Here is a 15,870-nt window from a genome sequence, read left to right as displayed (position 1 = left end):
TGTGGGCGTTCCGCGCACTTGCCTCCTGTACTTCCCCCGTGACGCCCACATTTTCACGAGTTGTTCCCCATTCTACGTGTCACGCCCCCTGTTCCTCCTACTTTTGTTGTGTGTGCCGCGCTATGTGCGATTTCGCTGTGCGCTTAGCACACGCTGTTTGGAGACGTGTGCGCCAGCATGCGCCACGCAGAATTTTGGCGCACATCCTGGAATTTCCTCGCGCACAAACTTCCATGAAGCACTGTGCGTGGGTTTTGCTGCGATCTTCGCACTGGCACTGCGATTCGCACGCTTTCGCACGCTTGCGCTGAAAATTTCAGCGCACATTAATTCCATGAATCGGCTCATTTATCTCTTTATTTCAACTGAAACCATGTTCGCTTTTCAGAGGTAACCCCGCCCCGTGGCTTCTAGACAGATAGAGGCAACTAGCGTCCATATATCCCTGTCTGTACATAGACAGAGGACGCTACAGGCACTTTCTTGCAGCCCCTGTTAGCTTTATAATTTGTCACATGACATTGCTATATTGGCTGACCAAGGCGTTATTCATCTTGTGAAGAATGCCTGCTGTTTTCTTTTTTATGTTTGTTTTAAATGGTGAAGACAGCTTTGCTAGAGGGAGGGAATAAAACACTGTAGATGACTGCTGTTTATTGACGGTCTCCATTAATTAATTAAATATCTATTTGGCTTGTGTTATCAGTATATTTCAATGTTTGTTGGCAAGAATAGAAGCCTGTTCATTGTGTGAAAGGCAGACATGACATTGATGTTATGATAGCATTGACATTGTAGCTAATGTGGAATTATGTTGAAATTAGGTCTTGCAATGATAGCACTATTCTGTATTAAGGGTTATAACTGAGATGTATAGAAAAAGTGAAGTACATTCCTTTTGAAACCTGCGAGACAGGACGGGAAAATAAAGTTTAATGTGCAGCCAAGTATTTATGTATTTTATTGATTTATTGGGTATTTACAATGAACCTAAACACAATATTTTTCGAGCCGCAACAAGAACAAGAAGGTGGGGCAAAAGAGGAACAAAACGAAAACAATCCAACTAGGCCTTCGGATTGTGCAAGTACAGTAACGAGAAGTACAGGGGAAAGGGGAGGGGGGAGTGCCAGTCAGGGTGGAAGGCCCATGACAAAAGCTAGTGCCAAGGGAGGCCAGATGGACAGTGGCAGGGGAAAGCAGAGCGTTCAGGGGAAGGAAGATCCACAAGCTAAGTGCGAGGTAAGGGCCTGGAAGGGCTATACGGGTGCAGGCCCAGCCAGGCTAGTGCAGGGGGAGGGGCCGATAGAGAAAGTGCAGATTGAGGGGGAGTTCAAAGGAGCCCAAGTGCAGAGGTAGACTGGACCAGAAGGGCCTGGTGCCCTGTAAGACTCTGAAGGAATCAGGCATTCAGTCAATGGCAGACAGGGACATTCGCGGGGGAGAGGGAAAGAAGAAGAGAAAAGGAAGGTCTTGAGAAGCTTCCGGAACTTAAAGAGATCTGGCTCAAGTCTGAGAAGGGCAGGTAGGCCATTTCAGAGGGAGGCACCTGCCGAGGAGAGAGATCTACCCCCCACTCTCTGCTTGGAAATTGATATTGATATTTTATTTCTATCACGCTCTTACACAAGTGTTTCAGAGCGCGGAAAGCGTCTGATCTGCAGAGAGTTAGAGCTAGATGACCGAAGGGCTCTAGCAAGGAGGTATTTAGGTATTTAGGGAGAGAGAGTTGGGCGTAGCTGTGTTCCAAGCCTCAGAAAGCCTTATGGATGATACAGAGGGCTTTGAACTTGATCGTCGCAACAGTCGGGAGGCAGTGGAGAGCATTTACTTATGACAGTATTGTAGCATGACGTGTGTTCCTCCCACAATAAGCACACTTATATTCGTTGTTACAAATACTAAAACATTTAAACATGGTGGAAAATCAAACCATGTTTCTCAGAAATATTTACTGGAAAAATAAAGGTCTGAACCTTTAAGGACACACGAGGCATGGGGGATGGTTGTGAGAATGTAGTGCATGTAATCACATTCATAACATGGATTTGTAAAGTTAAAATGCTAGAATAAAGTTGGTGATTTCTCAATTCCTATAGTACTTTTACAATTGCTTTAAAAAATGAAGTACTGCTTAATATCATTTTTGCACAGAAAAACAATTGATGTGCCATATGATGAAAGTAACTGAGCATATCATGGCAATGCATGGCACATAATGGTGCTACCATGAGGGCAGAGCAAGAGGAAAAGAAGGCTGCACATAGACAAATCCCAGTCAGACTGAGTTCTGGTACATCCAGGAAGCTGGGTCAGGAAGGAGAGACTCACCCAAATTGCAGGAGAGTAGAGTAGGGACCTTCAAAAGAGGACCATGGGCACCACCTATGGTCATGCCTCCAAAGCGAAGCTCCAAAGCCCTACTACACTCAGGGCTCTCCAAGTTTGGAAGTCATCTGGAGAAATATGATTGGTTCTCAAAGAGACATACTGCCTTCCTTACTCAGTTTCCACTGGGCGTCCAACCTTGGCGTCTGCAGCAAGTGGCCAAAAACAGCAAAGGGCAGCTTAATGATTGGGCCTGTTGGGGTTGGAAAGGGTCTAGGGCCACTCAAGCCAGGACTTTGCTGAGCTCGTCCTTTTCTTGACTTCTTCCATGCATAGCGATCCCTTTACCCATTGAATATCATTTCATGGCGTAGCTTCTCTTACCTCAAAGAACATTGCTATTTCAAGTCTGTTAACTGTCGTCTAGTAACCTGTAGCCCCTAATCCATTTCAGAACTCACGCCTGCTTCTTCTTAGCCACCTATGCAACATTTCCCTTTCCACTCACCCACTTACACTGTCTTTCTCGGGGTGCCACCTTTCTTTATCGGGCCTCCTTAAGAGGTCAGCGGTAACCCGCCTGTGCTACGGGTGGGTTTCTGCCAACCTCGTAACACCATTTCCGCCACCAGATATCCAGGTGCCACCTGGATATTACAAGCTCCGTCGGCCCAGGATGTCAGTCCCCATTCCGTGGAATCTGATATGATTTCACGGAATGGGGACACGGAAGTACCGGCACCATTGCTAACAGTGCAGGTGCTTCTGTGAAAACCATGCCTGCAAAGGCTGGTGCTCCCGGCAGATCAGTACTGCTGGGAGCACTGGTCCCTGCTGGTTTCTCGTAGTTTGGTGGTCTGCAAAGGGTGCTGGTACGTTGCACAGAAACTGCTCTCTTGAACACCCATGAAAACATGCTCGCAAATCTTGACTCTAGCTCTCCTGCTGTCCTTATTCTCACTCTCCTGCTATCCTCATTCTCCTTGATCTGTCCTCTGCCTTTGACATGATCAACCATTCTATCTTCATAACACAGCTCCACGATACCCTCGTGATCACAGACCGGGCACTTGACTGGCTGACCTCTTGCCTCACTAACTGCACTTTCCATCTGTAACTGGGCCCTTTCTCCTCCACCACCTCACTCTCTACCTGCGCACCCCCCAGGGTTCTATCCTATCACTGTGGCTCTTCAATGTCCATCTCGCCCCTCATACCCACCTGATCTCCCCCTTCTCTCTCATTTCCAGTGTTATGCTGATAACACACAGCTCTCCTTCACCCTTCCCTCTACTACCTCCTCCTCTCTCATCCCTGATTGTGTGGCCGCCATCCTGGAATGGTGTGCGGCTAACAATCTCTGTCTTAATGCTAGTAAGATAGAGATCCTTCTTATTGGGACACCTGTGCTCTGTTTCCCTGCTACTGTCTGGCCGTCCTCCTTGGGCACTCTACCCTCACCATTCTGTGAGGTAAAAAACCTTGGGGTCATCTTCGACTCTTTTCTCTCCTTCACCTATCACATCTTGGACCTTGCCAGGAAGGCCCACTTCCAGCGCCACCTCCTTGGAGTCATTCTCCCTTTCCTCACCTTTTCCCAGAAGCTCAATGTCTCCGGAGCCCTGGTCCTCTCCAGGCTGGCCTACTGCAACAGCTTCTTCCTCAATCTCCTCCTTTCTTCCCTACACCCCCTTCAGCTAATCCAGAATAGTGTTGCAAGAATTATCTTTTGCCTCAAGCCCAGGGACCATATCTCTCCAGCCCTAAAATCTCTCCACTAGCTCCTGGTAGCCGCAAGCATCAAATTCAAGACCCTCTGCATTATCCACAAGCCCTTCTGGTGCCTGGGTCCAGGCTATCTCCAGCTTTCTCACCCTAAGTACTTTCCTGCTAGAGCCCTATGCTCCTTTAACTCCAACTCTCTGTTTGCCAAATAATTCTCCAAGCAGAGAGTGGGGTGCAGGTCTCTCCCTTCGGCTGAGGCCTCTCTTTGGAACAGCCTCCCTGCCCCTCTCAACTTGAGCCAGACCTCCTTAAATTCGGAAACTTATCAAAACTCTGCTTTTCTCACCCCACTGCTGCTGAGACTGACAGCCTGGTCCTTCATGTAACTCACAGATTACCAGTCCTTCTACCCAGTCGACGCCAGCACCCTCCTGCCCCCTTCAGCACTGTCCTTGTGGGCCCCCTGCTTGGTGACTGTGCATCCCACCCTTGGTATTCCTCCGCCCTAGCACTTATCCAGCATCCTCCTCCCCTGACACCCTTTGGCAATTCCCTCCAGTGCACCCACCAGCACTTGCCTATACCTTGCCCCACTCTCTCCCTTCCCTGTCTCCTGCACTTCTCTTCAGAGCACTTGGACCTACGAATGTCACAAGGCCTAGTAGGACCATGATTGCATCACTGTTTTTACCACTATTAGTTACTCCCCTGTGCCCTCCCCACTTTGCCTTGTGGAGCCTGGAACCACCATATTGTATAGGCACACATGTTCAATAAATAAATAAATAAATAAATAAATAAATAAATAAATAAATGCATTAACCATCTTCTACTTACACTGGTTTCTATGCTTTGTATGTGAAAAACGTGCCGGTTCTTTAGGCATCTGTTTTCTTCTTTAATGCCTATGAACTAATTGGGAGGAAAGGGCACACAACCCCACAGATGGGTGCTCTGAGGAAGAGGTGGCTTGTCTATTGTCTCCTGTTGGAAGCTCAGAGTGTTTACTACCAGGGGGACTTGGTGGGAACAGTGTAAACTTGGAGTGATTGTTTTTTTCTTTTCTTTCCATGGTGGGAGCAAGAGTGTCAGGGTCTAGGATGTCTCGGGAAGGGGTTCCCTCCATTGACTGGCGTAGAGCTGCATATCTGCATTGGGTTTCTTTTTCATTTACACCACTTCACCGCATACTTGCCTCTTCAGGGACTCTTGTTTATGAATTCTGTTTTAAGCATTAGAGGACTGAAGGCAGTGTGGATACACACTTTTGCATCCCGCTCCCAAAGTGGGGTATGCAAGGGATGTCACCCATCTTCAACCATGCCATGGCCTACATTGTAGCCTCGAGGTTAGGTGCTCATTTGCCTTTTATGCTGTCTCTATTGTGTTTACTGAGAAGGAGGAAAGGTTCCACCAGAAATTAGCCCTGTGACTTCTTTCTGACCCCAAGGGCTGTGGACTTTCTGGTGGAGTCCCGCAGCACTCCACTGTGAAAGGGTATTTTCTGTTCTTCCTGGCTGTCCTTCCCAGGAAACCCAAAGTTGCAGACTTGGCCTGAGACATTGTGGGCTGACGGACTACTCTCAACTGGACTAGTCACTTGGGAAAGGGCTTCAGAGCACTACATTTTGGTAGTTGTTTGGGGCTCTTAATACTTTTTTTTGCCAATGGCATGGAGCAAATAGATGGGAGCTATTTTGTTTTTTTGTTTGTGCAAAATGTCGTCCAGGGAGCCTAAGGAATCTAACGTGGCATGGAGAGGCACCAGGTACATATGCAGATGGAAAACCCAGCCTTCCTAAATCTCTGTTCAATCTTGGACAGAACATGATAAGCTGGGAGCAGGATTAAGTGGCCCACAGCAGCGGGACAGAGGATGAACTCCCATCTCCTCTTCCCAGTAGCACACCCAATTATTTCCTGGGGATAACTGGCAAATTCTCTTCTACATCCAAAGCTGGTACACTCACACATGGGCTAGAAGGTAGTCCTGGCAACAATTCATGTCACTAGTCCTAGGCAGGCCTTACTCAGGAATTACAGGCCTGTGCATTGCAGGGCAATAAGTGAAGATATGTATACACATAAAGAAAAAGTGTCAATTAAAAAAAAAAAAGCAAGTGAGCTGTGGTCTGCACAGACGATCTGAAAAACACACGTGCAAGGAAAATGTGCAATGTTTCCAGCCCATCTAAAATAAAAATCTATGTCCTAAGTAACCGACAAGGCCCAACATAAACATTTCCAAGTACCAGAAAGTATCCTGCAACATTATTAACATGAGAAACAGTCTAATCTGAGAAGAAAGGCACAACATTTAAAAGAAAAAAGGAATTGGGCTTGAATGTACAGATGGTGTTGTTTCTTTAATTTCCTTTACTATTAAGAATCAGTCAGATTGCACATTGCTTTTCCAAAGAACATATTGTACATCACACAGCAATGGGGCACAATTTCACTATCAAGTTTTTAGAGGAGTAATTACATGCCTCTGCACCCCCCTACCTCCTATATGTTGGAGACCTGTGATTGTACCATGCTTGACACCAGCAGTTGTGCCAATACCGCAGCGGATATTCGAAAGAAGGTACCCACTGAGAAAACCCTATCAAATGTTTCACCAAAGAGATGACAATCTGAGCAAGGAACTCCCTAAATCAATATGAAAAGGAGCAAAGAGAGAAGCTAGTGATGTCACAAGAAATATGCGTGATGCCCCGAGAATACTGGTTGAAGAGAATGCTTGGATCTTACAGAAACTGATGACGAAGTTGAGAAACAAGTAAACTGTCATATGCAAGAAGAAGATTAAATGTGTGCGAAGTGCTGGAGAAAATCAACCGTTCAATAATTGTACAGATGTTGTAACTCAAGTAGACTAAGTCATCATAGAAGATGGCTATATGTAGTGATTAGACTGTAGGCAAAGCCGCCACTGTATAGGAGCTGGACATTGGTGTCATGAATTTAGTATGCCCGGACCCATGGAGAAGGAAAGGTCAAGAATTGTGTTGCAGCAAGAATAATCCAAGATCGTGTTAGAGGCTGTCTGGCCTGGAATCAAACTGAAACAGCCATGGTCAGTTATCTATTCTTGAAAGTAGTAAATGTGCGAAGGATGAATCATCCCTTGCTAAGGTGCAAAGAAAGAACACCAAGGGTGTCAAGTTTTATTCATTTAAACGCTGCGAAATGGACCAAATCATGCTCTCCTGTCACGTGAGCCAAGGATGGAAATAGAGCTGAGCTTGGAGTCCTAGAACAGCGATAGTGAGAGCTTGCACTCCCATATATTCCCACAGGCAAGGATACTTTGCAAGGCCAAGTTCAAAGACAATCTTCATGGCAGAAGGCATGGCTGATGAGAGATGATGGGCTAATTGGGTGGGGAGGTAAAGTCAAGTCCACCTCCTGGCACCTGGGTTTGAGCTTACATGCTGCTAAGTGAACCGAATGTTACAGACATGACACTAGCGTGCCAATCAATTGTAGAGGGCCATACAACTAAGTGCCTTATACTGTGATGACCAATGATAAACCGTGTACTTAAAAGTGTTGAAGATGACATGTTTTTAGAGTAAGGCATAAGTTGTTCACCTGCCGGTGGGCAGCAAATCAAAATCCTAGTCCCTATGCAATGCATACTTAGATGTTCCCCTTACACCTTTCATAGCCTTTGATAGGTTTTATATTATTTGCCAGGTAGTATGACGTCCCCTCTGATGTATATTTTCATATATGGATGTTTTTATGAGAAAAGCATCGAGAGCAGTGTGAATGTCCGTTGATGTCCATTGTAACCTCCCTGTTTTAGATAACTGTTAATAAAACAGCAACCCTTGCCATCTTCCTGAGTTGGTTTGATTATTTGGACTTACTCTGCGATCCCATCCATTGCATGCACGTTACTAAAGAACCATAGGTTCACGTGCTTGCAGTGTGGATGGTTGAAAAAGATCCAAACTAGTTTGTCTCCAGAGTTTTGGATGATCCGGCATCCTCCACCATTAGCCGGAACATTGCAGGGTTTCCTGTGGAGAACAACCGATAGAAATAAACTTGCAAGAAGAACCAAAACGGTGGATAGGTCCCCCTTTGACAAAATCCCCGCCCATTTTCCACGGGTGCTCTGTGGATGGAAGGCAAAGTGGTCAGATTGTAGGAGGAATCGATACTGAAGGCCTCAAGTCGATTAACGAATGGTGAGTAGACTAAAGCGAATGGCAAATAAAGGGGATGGGATTGTGATAATTATTGAGTAACAGGAAATATTGCGAAGAGCAAAGGTAGCGCTTAGGAGTCCTGACTCAAAGGAGTTTCAGAAGGAGACGTCTCAGATCCCAGCGGCAGTATAGCAGAAATATATAACGCATAATAAGGATTGCATAAGGTGACATTTCAAACCCTGTATAGGGTGTAGAATAAAGGCTAGAGGGATAAGATGATCACAGTGTTTCTAAATGTGTAATGTCGACTAGTCTGAATGTTTTTTGGTGAGTAAAAATATCGAAGAACGATAAAATTTCTGAAAACATTGAAAAAGTCGAGGAGACACAGGGATTGAGGATTAGTGAAGTGATTTTCTCCAATCAAAAGGTAGATATAGCCAATTAAAGTTATAGACATAACGAATAAGACAATAGGTAAATTGTTTAAATTGGAGGCTTGAGCAGAGATTGATGGTGCATGCTCATATTTGTTGTTTTAAAATGTTGAAAAGGCAGTGATTTAAGCAAAAGTATAAAGGTTATTTAACAGTCTGGTAAGTATTGACAGTCAAGTGAGACTTGTCATCATGGGAGACGCTCATCTTATGCACTTATGCAAAACTTACCAAAGCACATGCCCAAGCTCAAACAGTATGGCTCAGAATGGGTAAAAGGCACAGCAGATAAATTGTTCATGCTGTGACAACAAGGGAATCATTGTCAAATGCGGTATTGCAACACATGACCACATACTTGCACCCTGCATACATGGGGAAGAAATTAGAGAAAAGATTAGCCATTTTAGAGGTCTCCAAGATGTACCAAGAAGAAAGAGAAGAGCAGCCACCTGAAGAGTGGATGTTTAGTCAGCGCAAGGAGGGAGGTGTATAGCCCTTAGCTACTTATGCCTCACCAGAAGCAAAAGGTGCTATTACAGAAGAAATAGCGTTATAGCCTTTAAAGGAGTTGAAAGCAGCAATGGGGTATATTAATCCGATATACGATGCCCCAGTTTACAGTAGTGACGATAATCCCAAGGAGAATAAGAGAAAAGAAGAGATCTATAAAAGCATACAAGACAAAGAAGAAAGGAGTGAGTGGTCAAATCTGTTGACAGAAATACACAGGGAGATTAAGAGATGGAAAGGAGAGAAGGATAAAGCTGATGAGCAAACAAGAAAGAAAAGAAGAACAAGCAGAAGAATAAAGAAAGTATTACAATAGACAGAGAAGGATAGACATGAAAGGAAGAGAGAAGAGGAGGAAGCACACAGAGTAAGGGACACGAGATTACAGAGATGAAGGGAAGAAGAGGAAAGAAGGGAAGGAATAAAGAGAGGAGTAGAACAAAGGCAAGAGGAAGAAAAAATTTGATGAGATGCGAGAAACAAAGAGAAATAGATGAAGAAATGGAACCAAAAAGGAGACAACAAGGTCTTGATACCAGTCTCATTCATAAGGAACCAATAGGGCCAAGCCCAGAAATACGATGGGATAGAATACAAGGGTTTTTTCTGATAAAGGAAGCAACACCAGCGGCATCTAGAGCAGTATTGGAAGAAGAAAGATTTGATGAGGCAAGCATGGGAGTTAAAGGAAGGTAGCAAGTATGGAATTCGAGGGAAGAGTGATCCATCCCTAGTATTTCAATTACAAAGTGAAGAAGAAAATCTGTTCAGTCACGAACGTAGAGCATTGTCTTTAATTAGACTTAATCTGGATAAGGGTGAAGGAGATGATAGTCACACTAGTTGGGGACAAGACATGTCAGACGAGGAAAGAGAGTCCGGTTTTGGGGTAGAAGGGGGGAGCACTTGCGCCCTTGAAGGAAGTCTGTAAATGGATAAAGAAGTGAGATGGTCTGATCTGGAACAGCCTAAAGATAGGACACCAGATCCCATAATCCCATATCACATCCGGAGCGTCCCCGAGTACGATCATACAGTGAGAAGGGAGAGTCGCTGCCATATGTGAGCAGAATAAGGTTGTTACCCATGATGAGACAGACAGGGACGATCGTCCCTGCCATGGATAAACCATTGATGGGATTTCACTCTGGAAGGGGTTCACTCAATTTCTCTTATTGTAAAAAGGGGGAGCAAGACCACAGTATATTCAAAGATAATTTAAGGTGTAAGCGCCCCATTTTGACTCCCGGCGCTGGGAAATCAATATACGAAATTAGAAAAAATGACAGGAGGAAATACTTTGGTCATAGGGGCTACTCTTGGCAAGAGGTCTGATGACATATGGAGAAGAGCAGGATATTCAAGTGTGACAGCACAGAATACAGCGCATGATGGCACACCATTTAATCATTGTAGAACAGATATTTGGAGGGCTCTCAGGGTACAGTACCTGGATACATCATATATGAGTGCAATTATAACACGAAGATGAAAGAAGATGAAGACCCTATTACTTACATACAGGATATTCAGGAGAAATGCCACTTGAAACTCGCGAGCCATGGGATAAGACAGTGGCAATATTTTACCACATTTTATGGCAGGGGTTGCCTGAGGCAGTACAAAGGCAGATGAAAAATCAAGGAGGGATGGAAGCGAAGCCGTGGGTTGAGATACAGCTGACAAGAGTACATCATTGTCGGTTATTACAAGAGAAAAATAAGAAGATAGATGAGAATAGGGAAATCGAGGAAGCCAAGTTAGTTAGAAAAAATTGTCAAAATTTGCCATAGAAGGGGTGGTATTGACGAGCGGAGAAGGATTGGGAATGCAGGAAACCATGGGTGCATCCCAGGCGAGTAATCAAGGGAATGTACAAAATTGTCAGTTTTCAGGAGGGGGGACAGCTTATCCTCTACCATAGAGCATACAGACTAGAGAGGGTTTTGCCCAGGATCACACATTTTATCAGACACAAGCACCACGAGTACAGCAGGTACAGCAACAAGAACAAGTGCAAATTAATCCACCACAAGGGCAGTCACACCAAGCCCCTATGCACACACAGCAATATGCGAACACAGGACAAGTACTGACACACAGAATAGGAGGTGTCACTGTGGTAGGAGGGAATCCTTTCACAGAGATGGGGATGAGCCTGTACCCACAATCGGGCAGCTCACAGGGTGACTTGATGTGTTCAGTACTATCTGTGACACCAGACTCACAAGAGAAACCAAGGGTTGATAGGAGGCAAATCTTTTTCTTTTCTTGCAGAAACTGGAGCAACTTGTTTGTGTATACGGAAAGGAAAATATCCAATGTCAGGAATTGCCATGAATGCTCAAGGGTTCTCTGGAGCTATGAGTCGAGTTCCTTTTACTAATGAATTACCAATCTCTATAGGAGAATGTGACATGTGTGTTCCTTTGTTATACTCATGACGGACACTGGGAAGAGATTTAATGACAAAACTAAAAAAGATAATTTAATTTACTGATCAAGGAATAGTGTGCTCCATTCCAGTAGATCCAAAGATTTTTCTATATGGAGTGAGCATTTCACTGACATGGTTACCTGGCTAGGTGGGAACAATTGTGAGGATAGGTGATGAGTTTTTGTTCAGGCCACGAATACCAATGGACGAAGAGGGGGGACAGATTATCCCTATAGAATTAGAAGCAGCCATAGTTCAAAGGCAAATGACAATGCTTAAAGGAGTAGATGATGAGGGTAGCCCATGGAGAACAGCAATAGCTCTCGATTTAGGGTACAGATTGACTCACGTAACAGATGACGACGTGTTCAGGGAAGACCGAACAAACAATGAAGTGGTGTTCTTCATGAGCATCACATACTATAAGGATAGAAAAGAGGGAAGTCCCACAGCGAATGGAAATAATGCGGAAACATCCAGCATTTTTTCAGGAAGACTTGGAAAAGGTGCCAAACGTCCTCTGGACCACAGGCCCTTATGACGTAGGTTTATTAAAGGGAATAGGAGAGGTTAACATAAAACTTAAGCAAGAAGCAATTTTATCTCGGGCAAAACAGTACTCCATAACTCGAAAAGCTGATGAAGTTATGTTTTAGACTATTTCAGCACTAATGAAACAAGGGATTCTGGTGCCATCAGAATAATCGTGCAATACTGCTGTGTATCCTATCAAAAAGTCTAAAGGATGGTCATGGAGATTTATACAAGATATGAGACCGATTAACCAGATTGTAGATGCAGAGTTTCCTTTAGTTCCTAATCTGGCGATGATACTATGCAGTATCCCAGTGGATGCCCGATTTTTCACGGTGATCAATTAGAAAAATGCATTCTTCTCAATCCCGTTGCACAAGGGCTCACAAGACTTGACTTCTTTTACATTCCGCCAAACTCGAATGAAACACACTAGGCTTCCCAAAGGGTACTGTGAGTCCCCATTGATCTTTAATAGAGTTTTACCAATGGATTTAGGCAATATTGATCTCAAGAGTGTGGTGATACTTATATGCCCTTTGGAATGAGCCAGGATCAGATCATCAACTCACCCCCCCCCCCCACCCATGAACTAGTGACAGGGCAGCATATGAGAACACCCCTTACTCCTCCATCTAGAAGTAAAAGTGATGCCCAGAGTATAGCCAAAACCTTAGGTAATGAAATGCACAACTATTTGACATGTATGACCTCTAGCATTTCTTTAATTTCAGATCTAATAAAGGGCAAGGGGGTTGGTCTCAGAACACAGAAGAAGACAATTCAACAACCAACCCAATTGAACTACTATCAGCACCTAAGTTATATTTTGGAGACATAGTTCTCATCAAGAATTTTACTAGAAGATGGCATGAGCCACATTTAATGGTCCTTTTTGTGTTGAGAATATAACCCCTTCAGCTGTGAAGGTCCAAGGGAGATGTTATTGGCTTCACCTGGGTGATGCAAAGGCCTATGAAGGTGAGATCAACCCTCCCACCATTGCCGATCCAGAAGCAAGACAAGAAGAAGAATTTCAGCGTGTGCAGACATGATCGATGATGAAGATGAAGGATGATAAAGCAGCTAGCGGTTAATACAGATTTTGTACTGGACTGAAATTCAGTGGACACCCCTTATAGATATTTTACCAAGAGTGCAAAGACTTGCCGAGAATTTCAGGAATTTTGAAATGAACTGAGCATCAGAGCTATGCCTAAACGACAGTTCTTGATTACAAATTGGAAATGAGATCAGTATCTAGATTAATTCTTGTAGAATACCTGTTCTAACTGGTTAAACACATGGTACTTACCGATAGTGACGTACATCAGCTTGTGCTTGCTGTCTTTGTGTTTCTACTTCAAGCTTATCCTGTTCTTGTCAGAAGAGATGTTGACATTCATACTTTTTTACAGGATCCTAAAAATGGCCCAGTGATAATAAGGCTACTTATTGCGATCATTGTGAGCATTTTATAGTTACAAGTATAAAGAAATTTGATGATTGTATTAAAGATGAGAAGTGTACAAAATGGCACGGTTCTAGGCGAAGAACAAGTGCAACGAGTAGTAGAAATGAATGCCTATGTTCTTGTGCATAATATATACCTGTACGATTACTTTCTTTGTCTTTCTGTTCCTCATCTTTCACAGTCTCTATCAAGTTTGTACTCTCACTGAGGTAGAGGTCCCTACGGTTCATCCCACTACAGGAAATTCTTTTGACATACTTCATGAATGGTACAAGGCTTCTAAAAGACACAAGAGAAGTGTAGAGGAAGATAATAAGGGGATTAATACCTGTTTAGATAATGCAGCACACTTGGGGAGTCACATGTGGTACCAGCACATGAGGAGGAAAATGGGGATAGAACATCCAAGGAGAGTTGCTATGCCTGCTCTCTTATCCCCTATGCCATGAATACAGTGAAACGTTCATCACCAGAGAAGTCCCAGAGCATGATGCACGATGCCTCAGCCATCTTGCAGCATATATGACTAGCAGGGTCGTACTGGGACAAGAATAGGCCCGGACACCCAAAAAAAAGTGGCCCACCCCTCACCTCAAAAAAGTGGCCCACCCCTCGCTTCAAAAAAGTAGCCCACCCCATGCCTTAAAAAAGTGGCCCTCAAACCATCATCTGACCGTGAATTGTGTCAATTCATGACTTTACAGAAAATCCTACTTATGGAGGGTTTGTGTGTCTGTTACATTACAACACAACTCATAAAATAACATAAAGCTGCATACAGTTCTGTGACAGGGTACACAGCTCCGAGACGCAGGAGTGGCATGAACACGACCCTTCACCCCTTGATAAAACAGGAAGTGGCATCAAATAGCATTGTTCCTAAGTACACTACGAAAAATAAGTTATGATTTCACTAATGTGATATACATTTTATACAAGAATGGATCACCATATGTAGCATTAATATCTGTGTGTATAGATCCATATTGTCAAATTACTGTGAATGCAAGCAGATGTCCAAGGCCAAATGATAATATGTTATTGTATAGCACTTACGCTTAACTCTTTTTTTATAGAACAAATATACATGCAATATCACCCAACCTGTGTTGGTACTCATTTATCGACCTCAGAAGGATGGAAGGCTGAGATGGTTTGAACCTGCAACCTGCAGATCTCACACTCGTCACAGCAGCGAGTGCTCAACCCAATGAGCTATCATAACGGATATAGTAAAATGAGCAAAGGTCTTGATATTCTGAGGCACCAACAGGCAGAATTAGCCCAAGACTAATCTATACAGAATTTGTTCCATTGATAAGAGAAATGGAGTGGTGGATTGAGACTTCAGGAGCAATGTCATTGTCCTGCTTAACAATGGATCTCACCAATGTCCTGTAGAAAGGGCAACCCAACCCCCAATTGCAAGCCTGTGTCACCACACATACAGCACACAACAGGTGTAACTATGCACACGGAAATGGCCCCGGTTTCCATATCGTATCTGCATCCAATAACAAAACAAACGGTAAATGTGCTTGCAAGAAATGTGAATAGCAGGTGGCATTGATAAACATACTTATGGAATATGCCTCTTTTTTCATGTACAAAAAACAAACAAGTGGGTATTCAGTTGTGACTCGAGCATCACCACCAGCAATAAAATCCATGAAGGCTGAAATGCATGCGAAGTTGCTGCACAGAGGATTTGGAGACAGATGCATACTTTACCACTGCACCCAGCTCCATGCTGAAAAGGCACGAAAGTCCCTCGATTCATAAAGTACCCCTCCGCCTGGATCAAAATAATGTAAGCCTATATATGCGCTGCCCTTCTGACAACAGCATTAAGCAAATAAGCACACATTATTTGTGATGCCAACTATCGCTTAAGAACAGTTATTAAATGCAATCATTTTCAACAATATCCAACAGAAAGCATTGCAGTGGAGGTAGGCCTGGCGCATTGCATATATTTTTGTGGTGTGAATGTGAATGCTCATAAAATCAGTGTAAATCAGAAAATGTGGGCATAGCATAAGTGCTGGTACCAACACACATTTCTGCCAATGCCCTACATTCTGACTTAGAGCACTATGAGGAGGGCCCACGTACAGCTTCTGAAATTCACTGCACTCCTGAACTGAACCTATGCTATTTCAGCACTAAAAATTACACACAATTCTCAGAACAATGACACATCAAATATGTATGTGAATAAGCGCAACACAAAACGCTGCAAATGCATCCCAATAC

Source organism: Ambystoma mexicanum, chromosome 6p (genome assembly GCF_040938575.1).
Source record: "Ambystoma mexicanum isolate Mex_15411 chromosome 6p, UKY_AmexF1_1, whole genome shotgun sequence".
Taxonomy (NCBI): Eukaryota; Metazoa; Chordata; class Amphibia; order Caudata; family Ambystomatidae; genus Ambystoma; species Ambystoma mexicanum.
The sequence above is the reverse complement of the archived record's forward strand: the minus strand, read 5'-3'. Positions refer to the sequence as shown.